We start from the raw sequence: 16,640 nt of genomic DNA on the forward strand, positions 1-16,640 counted from the left end.
ATATGCAGTGATGCAGTATAAATATTTCCATTCCAAAAGGGAAAAATGGGGGCATATAAAAAAAGGAAGAGACCAAAATCCAGTTGGGCAAAAAGTTCCCCTAACTAAACATATAGTATCTGGGCACATGGAAATGTGCTCTCCAAAAGGCTTAGACAGCCCTGCCCTTTTGGCCTTGCTTGGCAACACAGGTGATTTCTCTTTTACCTGGCTCCACCCACAGCCAGCAGCTTTTTGCAGCAAACACAACACATTATTTAATTCTTCAGTTCTCTGTTCCAGCTTCAGCTTCACCTTTATAGCTTCACTTATCACCCTCTTGGGCAGTTCGCAGGGATTCTGATCCGGCTACATCTTGCCTGGCTTCCAGGGCCTGCCTTTGAAATCTCAGTGGAAGTTTCCATGACTCCTTAACTCAAGCACTGTGCATTCCTACAGAACCAACACCATTTGGATGGCATTAAGGTCTGCTCTCAGCTCATGTAGTACCTGGGGTTCCGAGAATGAAAAATATAGTGGCCTCTGAGTACCTTCATGGCTCAGTATGCTGAAAGAACTTTCTAGTCACCACCCCCACCTTATGCAAATAAGGAATTTCCATGATCTCTTCTCAGAGAAATTTTTTAAAATTTTATAACCTTGAGTCTTTGATGGGCATTACATTGCCAGTTCCCAAGAGCTCCTGTCATTTTTCTCATTGACTCTCTGCAAAGTACTTAACTTCCTTGGTCCCAGATTTACATGCACTTTTTTGGCCAAACTGCATAGCTTTGGAATTCTTTAGCACTGCTTTCTGCTTCTGAGTTTTACAGTAAACCTGGCTAAAAGCAACCAGCAAAATCCATACCATTGACTGAATGCTGTGCGGCCTTGAGATTTCCTGTCATGTTAATCCATTACTTTTAAGTTCAACTTCACACAAAGTCTCAGGACAAAATGTGACCAAGTTCTTTTCCAGACTAAAAGATGAGTGGCCTCTAGTACAATTCCCAATAGAGTGCTCATTTTCTTCTGAAAACTCATGAGCATATTCTGCATTCCTATCAGCATTCTGGTCTGAGCTCCCACCCATAATCACTCATTAAACTCTACTCATAACATTTTAAATCTGTTCTGACTTGAATCTCTAAACTTTTCAAGATTCATCCTACAAATCATTTCCAAAAGTTTCTGAACCACATAGCCAGGTTAATCATAGTCCACTCCTGGTGCCAATTTAACCTCCCTACTCATAGGAATTATGCAGCCCAGCCCAAGTGACCCCACTCCTGGTATCAATTTCTGTTTTGTTCTGCTTTCTCATCACTGTGACCAAAATATTGGATGATAACAACTTAGAGGATAAAAACTTTACTTGGGGCTCACAGTTTCATAGATCTCAGTTCATAGATGACCAACTCCATTGCTCTGGGCCCAAAATGAGGCAACATATTGTGGGAGAAGGACCCCATGAATCAAAGTCTGTCATGAAAGGTGGCACAAAAGTTAACAGGTAATCCAGTGGAAGAAAGCTGATAACTCATGGTAAGGTCAGTAAGCAGTGAGAGAAAGGAAAGGGATCACAAGGAAGATAAACTCTTCAGGTCATGCCCTCACCCCTGGTGACCTACCTTCTCCAGCCACATCCCACTTGCCAGAAGTTACCATCCAGTCAGTCCATTCAAATGAGGATTGGCTGATTAAGTTATAGCTTTTGTAATGAAATTGTTCCACCTCTGAAAATTCCTGCATTAATAGGAGCTTTGAGGGAATACCTCATACCCAAACCATAATGTTACAGAGTAAAAGAAGGAGATACATGGAAGATAGTGTGGCATCTTGTCTAAAGTCAATGACTTTGAGAGGTCCTAGACTCACCTGTCTGTTCTTGTGCAAGTTACTTAGCTATGCCTCATAGTTCTCATTTACAAAATGCACATAATAGAAAGTTCATTTTAGGGTGGCCATGAGTATTAAGTGAGATAATACATGTAAAGTCAGTATATCACAAATGAATCAATGAAATAATAATGTACTTTGCTAAAAGCATCTTCCGCTAGAGCTTATTCAGACAGTAAGCCATCCACTCCTATTTCTACATTGACCAAGTTCTTTTGCAGACTATGAGTGACTTCTAGTCCAATTCCCAATAGAGTTCTCATTTTCTTCTGAAACCTCTATTCAGCATGTCAGTGAAATACAAAGGAATGTTTAGCAAGTTTCCAAGATGCTTTAACCAAATTGCTAACTACACGATTTGTGAATACCACTGCTCAACAGAAAGAAGAATGTGCTGGTGACCAGAACTAGGAGGGACCGAGGAAGGTCACTAGCCTCAGCAAAACTTTCTCCTTCTTACCCCACAATGTCTGGGATCAGTAGGAATGGCTCATGAACAGAACACACCATTCTGGATGAGAACTTCTGTATTTAACTTGTGGTTGGGACACTTAGCCACAGAATAACGGTGTCCATGACTCTATTTGAAATAAATTTCTCTAGTTGATAAGTATGAATACCATTATCTCACAGAATTAAATGTACTTTATGTCTTTGTGAACAATAGGTGCCCTACACAAATGCCTAGCAATTACTTGCTACATCAATTGATTCAAATTTATGTTTTAAAAAATTTTTTAATTTGTTCTAATTTGTTGTACATGACAGTAGAATGCATTTATACATTTTGATAGATCTTACATAAATGGAGTGCAATCTCTCACTTAAAAAGCATGTGTCCTAAGAGGATTCTGCTGGTATAGCAGTTATTGTGAATTACTTCATCAGGTTAATCAGGCTGTTTTTTTCTTAAAGATGGCTAGGATTAGGGATTGTGGGCAGTTGAGTGAAGACTAAGGCATACTTAGGAGCTGGGAAGATGGTTGACTTCTACCAAGTTTCTTATGCTTTGAAAAAGTGGCTGTTGCAGGAACCAATATAACTGCTCATCAAGATGACTAAGAGGATGATGGTGATTACAGTAATTAAACTTACCTTTACACAGGACTTTTCAATTTTAAAGAGCTCCTTGCCTCATGTAAAATAGAGGACTAGAAAGGATGGCATCCTGCATCATCCTTTGGTTGCTGTTTTCATAGTGATTTAAAGGAAAGGCCAATGGAATAGAAGGCAGCAGGACACAGGAAGCAGAAAGGAGACTGAGGTGGCAGCGAGCTCATTCTTGATTCTATTCTTTACCAGTCATGTGCATATGGGCAAGTTTCTAAATTCTAGAGAAACATTTTCCTCACCACTAACAACAGTAGCATGTACTTCATAGATTTGTGTAAGAATTAAATAAGATTTTGCATGCAATACTTCTAGGGCACTCAGCAACCAGAATTCATGTTATCCTATCCATATCATCAAAGCTTCTTGTCCTCTGAAACACTGTGGGATATCTATGAATGCTAGTTATGATTCTCTTCACTGTGGCTTAGATCATTATCCAGTCTCACAGTTAGGCCACCAAAGGTCCCCATGAATGTCTAGGGGCCTGATGAAAGCTGTAAGTCTACCTCACACATCCATTTGGTGAAGCATCACATGAGATGAAGGCTGAAAAGGAGAAACCAGCTCATATATACACTTATGCCAGCCAGGTGCCAAAATGTCATTATTTCAGTGCTGAATTAAATTCTCCTATTTGTTGCTATACAACAGGATACATTATTAATGTGCTAACCTTTTCCTGCTATGTTAATTTGTGGTTTGCATGGCAAATTTTGCACATTTTTTATCACCTGTATTTGAAATTGTAATGTTTCTGGATGAATTGTACCATTATCTCACCAGCTTTATCATTACTGGTTTTATTTTCATTTCCCAACTAAACATTTCATTTTTTGAGTTGTTTAATGTTTTTTCTTATTTTGCAATCCTAAATCATTTTAAGGAATGCTTCTGTTTTGTTACTCCTTGCCAAATATTAATAAGGAGTTTTCCTTTCCTCTCAGTATTATTTATCCCTAATCTATACATATGTTGTGTTCTAAATGTCTTAGCATAGCACATGCCTTTAGTCAGAGTTACGACTGTAGTTTATGTTCCATTCTATTGAAAAGTTTTTATCAATCTCTCATGCATAAGTCATGGATATAATCAAATTTCTATTCCTATTATAAGAAAAGAAGTCATACATTGTTGTCTGTGCCCCTCCCCAAATGACAACCTCCTTGAGTACAGGCAATATCTCTTTGTTTTTCTTCCACATTTTATTTTGCATCCTCAACCGTGGGTCTGGAAGATAGCAGTCTGATTTTTAAATGAATATCTAATACATGACTTTGATTCATTTTACTTTTCTATTTTTTTTTTTTTTAAATTAGGTTTTCAAAAATATCTACTTGGAAACATTTTATCACTCCCAACATGACTCTGTGCTATGTAACATATATAAGACCCTGTCTCAGGGGCTATCAGTAGAGAATTGAATTGGCCTTGCCTGCTGTGAGGGGTGGCACAAAAGTGAACAGATAATTCCAGTAATTAGTGCAGACAAATCATCTGGACAGGGTTACTTTGGGCCAGATTCTGACTGAGCACTTCACATTCATGAATGCATTTCACCCTCAACACTGCCTATGCTAAGTGATTTTCTTCTACTTGCTCATCTAGTGCTACTATAGCTCTAGAGAATAAGGTCGGTTATTTAGGATCCCTGAGGTTCCATTTTCCTCGTCTGTGAAATGTGTTTTGTCAATTGAATAAATATGTTTTCTCTGTCTATTGTGTGTCAGGCAGTAGGAACACAGCAGCAAACTCAGTGAATATATCCTTACCCTCCTGGTCTTACATCCATAACAATATCTACCTTATATGGTTGCTGGAAAGATTCAGTGAGATGATAGGATTCTGCAGTATCTTCAGGGGATTGATTACTGCCACCCAACCTCTGGATACCAAAGTCTATGGATGGGTAAGCCCCTTATATTAAAGATGTAGCATTTGCATATAATCTATACACATTGCCCCATGTCCTTTAAATCATTTCTAGATTACTTATACTGCCTAATACAGTGAAGACTATGTAAATAATTATCATACTGTATTTTTATGGGATAATAGCAATATGAAAGTCTTTACATGACTGGTACAGATGCAATTTTTTTTCAAATATTTTCATCCTGTAGTTGATAGAATTCATGGATGCAGAACCCATAGTGATAGAAGGTCAACTATACTAATAAAATCACCAAGAACAATGTTAGCACATAGTAGGCACTCAATAAATGTTAGACACCATTATTACGAAAAACATACCTAAAATAAGTAGATTAATATATTTTTCTGTTAAGTATGAGAGAAATGGAAAAGAACAAATAGTTCAATATAAATTCATCATCAGTGAGTAAAATGTCCAAGTGTTGAACTGTGATGGACTCAACAATTATGGGGTGCATATACTGTTTTAGAGTGTAAAATAAATCAATGTATTTCAAATTTGCTCCTTTTCATTTGGCATTTGAGCTTATGAAGTTTATATATGAACCTATACTTAAAAGTTTGATTCATTCTGTATTTTTGAAAGGTACATACTAATAATTCTAACACAATTACATTAGACAATTGTTTCAGCAGGAGCTTGTCTGAACTATGAAAACATTCTGTAGTATGGTACCCTCTCTTCCAATTGAATACAAATGATGTTCTACAGGAAAATGAGGTGTAAGCCAGAGAGCAGACAATTACAATGGGATTTAACCTAATTAGTGCTAGAGAACCGAGACTCTTCATTAAAAGTAGCTCTTTGTAATCATGTAATAATGAGGATTTGGTTCTTAAAGGCTGACAGGAGATCTGACCCTATAAAGAAAAAAAGCATTTATAGATTTTTCAAGCACATTCCGCAAGTCGCCAAAACCTGCTTTTCTGAAACTCTGATGGAGTGTGCACCACACTCCTCTGAACAGAACACCACGCACACCTCTGGCCCAGCATTTCCTTGTCCATTACTTCCCTTAAGTCCAGAGCCTGCCCTCCTCACCCCAAGCTTCATAGGCTTTGCTTGTTACTTAAAAGCAGAAGTGGAGGCTATCACTTATGAATTTCCTCAGCCTACTTACTCTCTTTCCAAAAGCACTCTTCAGCAAGACTCAGAGAAAGATGCACCTTTCACCCAACACCCTCATCTTCGAGAAACCAGGATTTTCTTTCATGTTTTTATTCTTTCATTACTGTTGAATCTCTCCATCATATAAACAAACCTGAAGCCTCTCTGCAATATTAGGAGGAAAAACAAATCTTCTCCAGCTCCTGTTCTGGATTTCTCTTAAAAGTCAAGTTTCTAGAAAAACATTCCTATTCTTACAGTCTCCACTTCCAAACTTGCAATTTACTCCCAAAAAGGAGGGGTCCTTGACTTCCAAAGGAATTACTCTCTCTATGGTTTCTAATGACCTCTCTTCGCCAATTCAAGCTGGCACCCACCCATTTGGGGCGACCCTTTTTACTTGAACTTCCCAGAGCATTGGAAATTTTCAACCACATTCCCAATAGCTCTTTTCAAATTCACATCCCCTGAAAGACATTTTTCCTCACTTCCACTCTGGGGTCTCTACCTAGACATTTATTCCACAGCTTCCCCTCTGTGATGTCTTAGCATGGCAGAGCATGACTTTTTAATCCCTGCCACCACCTTTCCTTCTCTGACGTGTCTTACTTTGCTGAGCATGCCACCATTCAGCCATTGCCTAATCCAGAACCATGAAAGGTCTCTCTATAGATTCTCATTTCCAGGAGCACAGTATCCTGATGGCAGAATGATTTTCCTAATACAAAAATCAGATCTGCTCAATTCTTTGTTTATAACCCTTCAGTGGTTTCTAGAAGCTTTCAAAAGGGAAGCCCAAAAATTTAACAAGCTACTCAGGGTCCCTCACGTACTGGCCTTTATTGAATTCTCCACTTCTCTTTGTGAGCTTCCCCACAGGCATTTTTCATTCCATCTGTTCCAAACTTACTTTAGCTCCCACAGGTTTCTATACCTTCATAGCTGCAAAACAATTCTGCTTCCTCCAATGCCAACCCAACCCAACCCTGTGTCCCCAAATCCCAGTTCAAGGGCCACCTCCCCCAGAAAACCTAAAGATTTCTCTTCTCCTCTGAGCTCCCAGCACCCCAACTCTCTCTCAGTGTTACCATCTGTGCATTAAGATGGCCTGGCTGGTATGAAAGTCTAAGTTTTATGTCACATAGGGATATGTGCAATGTCTTATGAATATTTTAATCGTGGGTCTGTCACAAGGCTTGACACAGATTAGGCATCTGATAAAATTGTAAGTCAATGCCAATGGCCTGGTGAATGCTGACAAGACAAGCACCATGCCCCTTGTGGTAAATGCTGAAATGCAGCCAGGAGGGCTGGCATGGTGGTAGGAGGAGGAGCATGAGGACCCGGTGCATGAGCTGGTGTCTCTTTGCTTGCAGAGTGTCACATAAGTAAGAAGAACCAGATTTAATAATTTCTCATATCTATTAACACAAACTTTAAATTGTTTTCTCCTTTAAGTTCTGGGCAGAGGACTGAATGTTTTTCTGGGGTTGCAGTAGAAAAGGCCTTTCAATAGGGAACTTCTAAGACAGTTGATTTACAAAACTCTTTAATTAAGAGTTAGGTTAAATGGCCCTGAAGGATTGTGCATTTCACAGTATCAGAGAATAAATTCCTACCCTCCCTAATTTTTAGGAAACATAATAGAAATAAGACCCGACATTTTTCCCCACCTAGGGGAAGTGCTCCATCTCAACGTGATTCTCCAGTGGTTACCCTGAGGGAAGCTGGGAGCCTGCAGCTGCAGAGGTGGAGCAGGTTGGTTCAAAGATTCCTTGTCTCAGATACAGGGAGACTGTGATATGCAAGGTAGGATCAAGGAATGTGGAGCCCGAAATTCATGACTATCAGTTCCCAAACTGCATGACCAAACAAGCTACCCAACCTCTCTGACTTTAATTTCTGCTTTTGTAAAATGGCTGGAAAAGTTGGGAGGGATTGGTTTAAATTTGGCAAGGCTGTTTTGGGCATTATTATTTCAGAATATTTGGAAAATGTGAAAACTAAATTATTTATGACCTTCTTCCTCCCCTTAGTTTTCATATGACTTTCTTTTTTGTCTTTTTTTTTTTTTTTTTGCAGTACTGGGGATCGAACTCAGGGCCTTGTGCTTGCAAGGCAAGCACTCTACCAGCTGAGCTATCTCCCCAGCCCTTTTTTTGTCATTTTTGATAGCATCATTTCCCATCACAGCAAGGTCTGAACTTCCTAATCCTTACAGTAACTGCCATCCCAGTATTCTTGTGTTCTTGGAGAGGGTTTCAGGTATACATCTGTCATCCTGACTTCTCTCTCAATTCCAGGATTCTCGCAATAGAAAATCCGTTGTGTAATGAAACACAACTAGAACCACAGTAATAATTAATAATAATAATAATGGTGGTCATGGTACCAGGCTCTGGCATAAATTATTTTTGACCTGTTCAGCAGCCCCACAGGGTGGCCCGCAGTAGAAAAGAACCCTGTAGATAACAAAGAAGGATAATGAGTAGTGAGACAATGCCTGGTGTAGTCATGTCCATGGCCCCTCGGGAATAAAACTGCCAAAAATGCAGCTGGTCTTTGACCAGCTGCCACACTCTGACACAGATCCCTCCAACCTCAGCCACATGATGAGAGGCACATGCACCTGGTCCAGAATTACAACCAACCAGGGGACATTGGCAGGAACCGACATGATAGAAACTCCATCAGTCCTGCATTTATCTACTCCAAAGATAAGAGTATACTGAGGTGGCATGAGACTCCTCAAAAGAAGCACATGCCATTCACAGTTACCTTCCCTTCTATCTTCCTTAACATCTGAGTGAGTGCAACTCACTGCAAGAGAAGGAGTTATCAGTATTTACTTAGGGATGGGAACTCTTTCTCCTTTGAAATAACAAATAATATAGGATGAATTTAGGGATACATGCTCAACATACCTGAAAACACAGAAATACAAGTATATAGAGAAGTGCTTTCTTTTCTGCAAATCTTGTCCAAGGGAAGTAGCAGCTGTACTCCTCAGAGGCAGCTGCTGGTGCAAGTTTTCCAGGAACAGCTGGAGGGAAAGGACAGAGCTGTGAAGGAGCAAGGACATGACAGCACAGACTCAAGCTCAAATGTCTCTATAGTTGCCCTTCCATAAAGGGAGGGAAGAGGCAGGTGAGTGAATGGAGTTACTTATTTGGGATAAACCAAACAAGAATGGACTGGCTGCTGCAAATGGTGTTAGGAGAGTGGGATGGCATGTAGGGAGGAATGGGAGAAGAAAGAGCAGAAAGAAGGAAGAGTGGGAGAATGGGATTCAGATACTTGGGATATTGGTTTAAGTAGGAGGCTAGGCTTAGAGAAGCAAAAGACAAACGCTCAGAAGCTGACCAGACAAAAGACAATCAGCAGATTCTGTTTTATCTGTGGGTTGGTGACACTGGCTAAACCAGGAGAACAGGGCATGAGGGAGGGAGCAAACAAACCATGCCACACACACACACACACACACACACACATCCCTCTGTAGAGCCCTTAGGCATTGTGGGCATTACCAGAGGGTTCAGATTATATCAGAAGGGCAAAAAACAAATAAATGAATGATCAAATAAAACAACAAAACCAAAAAATGCTTTAAACCTACACCAAGCTACATGAGGTTGTGTCTATTTTGACTTCTCTCAATATGTTTTCTTTTATAACAAGCTTCCCATAAATTAGTATATGAAACATGTATGTACATGAAGAGATTCTAAAGATGTGGTAATAAAAATATTAATTTTTATAGTTTGAGATAAAAATCACAAAGTGGAAACTTGTGGTTTGTGGAGAAGGGTTTTCCCTTCCCTCAGCTGGTGACCATAGGTAATTCCCTCTAGATAGCACACATGCATAGACTTATATCTGCTTAGGAAAGTGCTGTGGTCAGAATATTTGTGTCCTTCCAAAATCCATGTGTTTTAATCCTAATCCCAAAATGATGGTAGTGAGAGGTAAAAGAGGAAATTAGAATTAGAGCCCCTTATAAAAGAGACTCCACAAGGCTCTTTGTTCCTTCTACCATGTGTGGATACAGTGGGAAGGAGCCGTTTATAAACCAAGAATTAGGACTCACCTGACACCAAATCTGCCAGTGCCATGACCTCAGACTCACAGAATGTTGAGAAATAAACTTCTGTTGTTTTCAAGCTACCCAAACTATGGCATTTGGCTATGGAGCCTGAATAGACTAAGGAAATTTCCCTGTGTTCTCTTGAATTCTCTTAAATGTTTCCTTATATTATGATCTTTTAGTGGTAGTAATCAGTGACAGATTTTAACAGAAGCCACACTGTGATTAGGGAAAATGCAGAAGAAAATTCCTGAGTGATGACTGCCCTGCCTGCAGAGACCAGAAAAATGCCCCACAGTCCGTGGGCACAAGACACCTGCATCAAGTTCAGAAAGGAACCATATGATAAGCCTCTCTAATCAAAGTGCCAGAGGCCGAAGGTGATTCTAGCTGGCAATAAGATAACATTTTATTCCACCTTACAGTTTCTGAAATAGATTAAGGTTAAGAATTGTTTAGAAGACCAAATTCCCCGTCCTATTGGCCATTAATTTATTGACAAAACTCATTTCTCAATTGATAAGGCAGCAGTCTTCAAAATATTCCATAATAGTGTCTAATAATGAATTTCAGGAAAGAGAATTTTTTCCTTTTATTTTACAGCTTCCAAAATCATAGAAATCATTTGTGTGCACATGGGTGCACTTGTACACACACACAGACACACATGAAAGTCATATATAGGAATAGCTGCTGTTAGAATTTTCCTAGTCACTTCATTCACAATAGTTTGAAAGGAACTAGAGTTTATTTGTGCCATCAAAAGATGGAATTCATAATAGTAAAGATAATGACATGGCTGGGAAGAGTGGTTCACTGGTAGAACATTTACTGGTTAACATGGGTAAGGCCTTAGATTTGATACACAAAACCTCAAAAAACACACACTCCCACACACATACAAACTATATTTTAAAATACATATTTCTGAACAACTCAGAAATGAAAATTCATGTTCCTGGTAACTCAAAAACAAACAAATAATAAAGAAAGTTGTCTACCTTGTTCCTGATAGTGCACTTATATATCATCGCTCCCTCCAAGAGAGCATTTTTTGAGCATATTTTCATGGATGAAACTTCCATCTGTAGTCAGGACTTTCTTCATACACAGAGAATTGAATTAATTATACCAATATTCTAAACAAAAGGAAATCATGTCACTGATGTAAATTTTGCTTCAAAGGGCCTCATTAGAGAACTCAGAAATTCCAATTAATCTCATGTTCATATTGTAAAATGATAGTAATTAGCGATGGTAAATTGATATTTGAAAATACACAATAGTTAGCTAATCTCATTATGATTACCTCCAAACTATACTCTTCCACTTATAATTGTTTACAAGTTGAGGTTTTTTTTTTTTTTTTGCTTCTTTGAAGTGAATTGACTTCCTTATTTTACATAAATTTTGTTTCCATTTGTGCACATATCAACAATTGTCAGATTCCTCTTAAAAAGTGTGAATTCAGTTTTCTTGTTTGTTTTGGGGGAAAAAAATGTGATTTCAAGTTTATGACTCCAGAGACAAAAGTTTTAGGTTATCAAAGCTAATTACAGACAACCAGACATAAAACAAATATTTTCCTCTAATTCATAAAGGCAGTATTTAAGCAAAAGACATTTTCACCCCTTTCATTGCCTAGAGTCTTTAAACAGCACCCCTAAGGCTGCTCCAAGAGCTCCTGGAAATATTCTAGATGAAGAACAAGCAAAATGTGGAAGATACACAGCACCTGAGCAGCAGGATGCACATGCAGTTAAGCCACCCATCTCTGCAAAGCCTGCTGCACCAGGTAGCTTCTACTATTTGCCCTCCCCACCAGAAAACTCCAGCAGGAAGACACTAAGCCGATTACTGCTGAAAAATGGAAAGTTCTTTCCCCTGCAATTTTCTCCACCAGGGGGGAGAAAAGTGATGATGATGATGAAACCAAGCAATGAATAGAAAACCAACCAGAAAATGTTCTGTTTATCTGCAATTCTTGTTCCATCACAAGGAATCCTCAGTCCTTTGAAACCACTACTGGATGACTTCTGGGTCTTATTTTTCTCGCTCAGGGGAGTGCTGCCTTTTGCCATTAATTCATTGGAGAGAGTCAAGATGCATAATGATGCTGCAAATTGTACAAAAGAAAGAGAGCTGTTAAGGATTGACAGGATGGCCCCAGCATCAGGGAGCCTTTAATTAAAATCCCCCTGTCCTACACAAAAAAGTTGGAGTCCTCATGGGGAAATGGAGAGAAAGAACACACAGGAAAATGTAAGGGTCAACTTTCCTATAAGGTGAGGTATTATAAATGGCCTCCTGGAAAGGCATAGAAATGTACTTATGGCAGTTCTTTATTCATTCCGAAAGGAATCACCAATAGATTAGATAAGGTTGAAAGCTTTAATGTTCTACAGCTGACAGACAGCTCACAGTATCTAATAACATGTTCTGCTTTGTGGAAATATGTGAAGTCTTGGAAATTGAATTCCTCCAAGTATGAGTGTTCCTGGAATTTTTGACTTCTGCTCAAAAACCCTGCCAAAAAAAAGGTGAATGATTGACCCTTCCTAATAAGGTCTACAAATTCCTTCAAAAAATTCTTACCAAGCAGTCATAGTAGGGGGAAGATTGACTTTTTAATAAAACTCCACTATTTTTCTCACAAATAAATTTTTTGTCTTTTTAAAATTTTTTAAAAAAAATTTTTATAGACTGCATTTTGATTCATTGTACACAAATGGGGTGCATCTTTTCATTTCTATGGTTGTGCACAATGTAGATTCATACCATTTGTGTAATCATACATGTGCATAAGAAGGTAATGATGTCTCTCATTCCACCATTTTTCATACCCCCTTCCTCTCATTTCTCTCTACATAATCTAAAGTTCCTCCATTCTTCTCTCACCCCCCCACCTCCCCACCCCCACTATATATCACCATCCACTTATCAGGGAAAACATTCATCCTTTGGTTTTTGGGATTAACTTATTTCACTTAGCATGATATTCTCCAATTCCATTCATTTACCTGCAAGTACCATAATATTATTCTTCTTTATGGCTGAATAATATTCCATTGTGTACATATACCACAGTTTCTTTATCCATTCATCTGTTAAAGGGCATCTAGGTTGATTCCACAATCTAGCTATTGTGAATTGAGCTGCTATAAACATTGATGTGGCTACATTACTGTAGTATGCTAATTTTAAGTCCTTTGGGTATAAACCGAGGAGTGGGATAACTGGGTCAAAAGGTGGGTCCATTTCAAGTTTTCTGAGGATTCTCCACACTGCTTTCCAGACTGGCTGCACCAATTTGCAACTCCACCAGCAATGTAAAAGTGTACCTTTTTCCCCACATCCATACCAACATCTATTATTGTTTGTGTTCTTGATAATAGCTCCAAAGCACAAGAAATCAAAGCAAGAATGAATAAATGGGATGGATTCAAACTAAAAGCTTTTTTCTCAGCAAAGGATATAATCAATAATGTGAAAAGAGAGCCTACAGAGTGGGAGAAAATCTTTTCCACATGCACTTCAGATAGAGCACTTATCTCCAAAATTTATAAAGAACTTACAAAACTTTATACCAAAAATACAAAGAACCCAATCAATAAATGAGCCAAGGAACTGACAGAAACTTTACAGAAAAAGACATACAGATGATTAATAAATATATAAAAAAGTGTTCAATATCTCTAGTAATTAAAGAAATGCAAATTAAAGCAACTCAAAGATTTCATCTTTTTTTTAATTTTTAAAGAACTATTTCTCCATTCTACCTGTTACTTATTGGTCATGTACCAGTTATTCCACATCCTGAAAGTTACATCCTATAAATTGAAAGTAGGGACAGGGATCAGTAGTTGGAAACTAGAAACACAGAGAAGCACACAGAGCTAGAGACATATTATTATATGTATCATTAACATATGACAAATCTACCCTTCAAAATCTTCTATAGCCACATGGGCCATTATCTAGGTTATGAGATAACTTCAGGGTCTGCAGGTGTGCATGCCCTTGGAAAAGTATACTTAACAAGTAGATTAGTTATAGGACAGGTGCAGAATCAAGTGTATTTAGGACACCAAATGTCCAAAATGGCAATACCTATTGATACTTCTTATGCCATTTCTTTTTCTCAAGACCATCCCTGTTTATTTCCATAACAAAAGGCAGCCTATCCTTAATTCTACTGTCAGTCCTAATCCTATAGCTAGATGCTCTCGCTTCCTTCTCTGAAGCCCAATACGGTTTGTTTCCCCAGCCTTATATAAGCACCAAGTGTATAATCCCAGATCTGCACAAACGAGGTTGGGTGCAGCACAATCTCTGTGCTTCTTCCAAAACCAGCTTCTGCCTCATTCATCTATGTTCATGATAAAGTCTGCTCAACCAACTCTGGCACTTTTGTCCCCAGGCTTTCCTAGAGGATGGCTATGGGAGTTCATCGCTTTTTTCTCTGCAATGTCGTATCTCAGCACTTTTCTCAAAACTCCCTACAATTCCCATTAAGTTGATTTAAAATTAGAGAACTGAGTGAGATCCCTGTGGACTTAGGTAGGTAGAAATAGAGTAATAGAGAAGAGAAAGAGGCCAAAACTTGAGCCCTGGGAACTTCAAATCCTGTATGTTACACCTGGAAGGAGATGTAAGGGAAACCAAAAGAGTATAGAATCAAGAGAAGCAGGGCTTTCCTAAAAAGAGATTGTCACCATGTCACATGTCACCATGTCTGATGCTATAGGGAGTTCCACTGGAAGAAAATGAACCAACAGATTTGGCAATGGACCAACAGATTTGATGAAGAGAGAAGAAATAAAATTCACTCACAGGATTTAGAAGAGAGGAGTCCCACTCACAGATATAGATGAGAAAGTGTAAAAGGAATAACTTGCTGTGGGATGGAAGGGTGGTAGAATGAGACAGACATTATTATATATGTATGATTACACCACTGATGTGACTCAGCACCATGTGCAGCCAGAGGAATGAGAAATTATGCTCCATTTGTGTAAAATGTGTGAAAATGCATTCTCCCATCATGTAGAACTAATTAGAAGGAATTTTATAAATGAAAAAAAGTGAAAGACTGTATTGAAAGTGAGCTAAAAAAAATGAGGCAGTGACCAGAAGAAGTAGTCTCAATGGAATTTGACTTTCTCCTTTCATTTAAATTTCCAGATAGTATTAAGGCAACTTTATGAGTTTACTTTATGGTAAAGGTTCATACTGAATAAAAGAACTTGGTCTTGCAAAGGAGAGAGGGGAAATTGCAAAAGTAAGATCCTTGAGCAGCCTTAAGGAAGTGAAAAAAGTTGAGAGGGTATACATGGGCAGGAACAGAAACATTCAAAAAGGGAGAAGGGAGACTGTGGGTGCAGGGAGTTAAAGTTGGAGTTGATTTGGTGAAAGGAAGTGAAGTGGTTCCTTTCTGATCTTTTATCAATGAAAAATGAGGGAGGGTACAACTGAGGATGAGAAAAAGGGCTTCTGGACTTTTAAGGAAGAAAATAAATCAATAATCATCTTGAAGAATGAGAACAGAAATGTACTGTGGAATTCCTATAGGATTCCTGCCCCTAAGTATCTATTCAAAATGTGTTAGCCATAAATTTAACCTGATCTCTAATTTGGCATCTAGTGTAAACTGTATCACCTTAGTAACCATTTTGTTTGTTTACATAGTTTTTCATTGATACATAGTAATTATACATATTTATGGGTACAATGTAACATTCTAATACAGGTATATAATGTGTAATGATTAGATTGAAATAATTGACATATCTATGATCTCAGACATTTATAACTTCTTTGTGTTAGAAACATTCAAATTTTTCCCCACTAGCCATTCTGAAATAATAAACTCTGTCAACCATAGCTTTCCTACTGTGCCACAGAGCATTAGAAGCTATTCCACCTATGCCACTACAACCTAGTACCATTTTGAATGCGAAAATCATATTTTCCCAAATTGCGAGTTTCTCAAGGATAGAATTCCAAGGTTGTACTCCTTGGTATCTTCCCTAGGGCATACTTCAGTGTTCTGACAAGTAGGAATTCATAATCATTTGTGAAATTTAAGATTAATGATTGAATTGTGAATAAGACACTTTAGCAAATATTTCCAGCACCTCTTGCCTTCGCCCTATACAGTATTAACACAGATGTTCATAGATATTATTGCTATTTCTTTGCACACCTTAACCTCAGTCTGGTTTAGCTCTCATATCACTACAGGGATTCAGTGGGAACCCTCTGCACACCTTAGGGGTGGGTCCAACCTCCAGCCATTTAGATAAGACCCCTATTCTTCAAATCTGGTCTCAAGTCCACAGAAGAATGAGGATGAGATATTCATGGCTAGATTTTTTTTTTTTTTTTCCAAGCTGGAAAGTAGGCCCAGTTCCATTCAGTCACATTTTGGTGCTCAGGTTCTTTAAGCTCAATAATTTCCAGCATTATGGTAGAAAAATTCATGGACTGTACCCTAGAAACAGAAGACAAAAACCTCATTCTTTT

General features: G+C 38.4%; 1 protein-coding gene and 2 long non-coding RNA genes across 3 annotated transcripts in view; 1 reads left to right on the forward strand and 2 right to left on the reverse strand.

The window, feature by feature from the left end:
• NKAIN3 (sodium/potassium transporting ATPase interacting 3) overlaps positions 1-16,640 on the forward strand; it is a 349,578-nt gene that overhangs the window by 51,765 nt on the left and 281,173 nt on the right. The window lies entirely within an intron of this gene.
• The window catches only part of LOC306667616, a 99,439-nt gene continuing 91,525 nt past the window's right edge, over positions 8,727-16,640 (reverse strand). Inside the window, exons 2-3 of the long non-coding RNA XR_013765626.1 lie at positions 8,956-9,074; positions 8,727-8,851 (exon numbers count right to left, since the gene is read on the reverse strand). This is a non-coding gene — a long non-coding RNA (uncharacterized lncRNA). The remainder of the gene's footprint in view (positions 8,852-8,955; positions 9,075-16,640) is intronic.
• LOC306667624 overlaps positions 16,534-16,640 on the reverse strand; it is a 30,555-nt gene continuing 30,448 nt past the window's right edge. Inside the window, exon 3 of the long non-coding RNA XR_013765627.1 lies at positions 16,534-16,608. This is a non-coding gene — a long non-coding RNA (uncharacterized lncRNA). The remainder of the gene's footprint in view (positions 16,609-16,640) is intronic.

Source organism: Sciurus vulgaris (assembly GCF_902686455.1).
Source record: "Sciurus vulgaris genome assembly, chromosome: 1".
Taxonomy (NCBI): domain Eukaryota; kingdom Metazoa; phylum Chordata; class Mammalia; order Rodentia; family Sciuridae; genus Sciurus; species Sciurus vulgaris.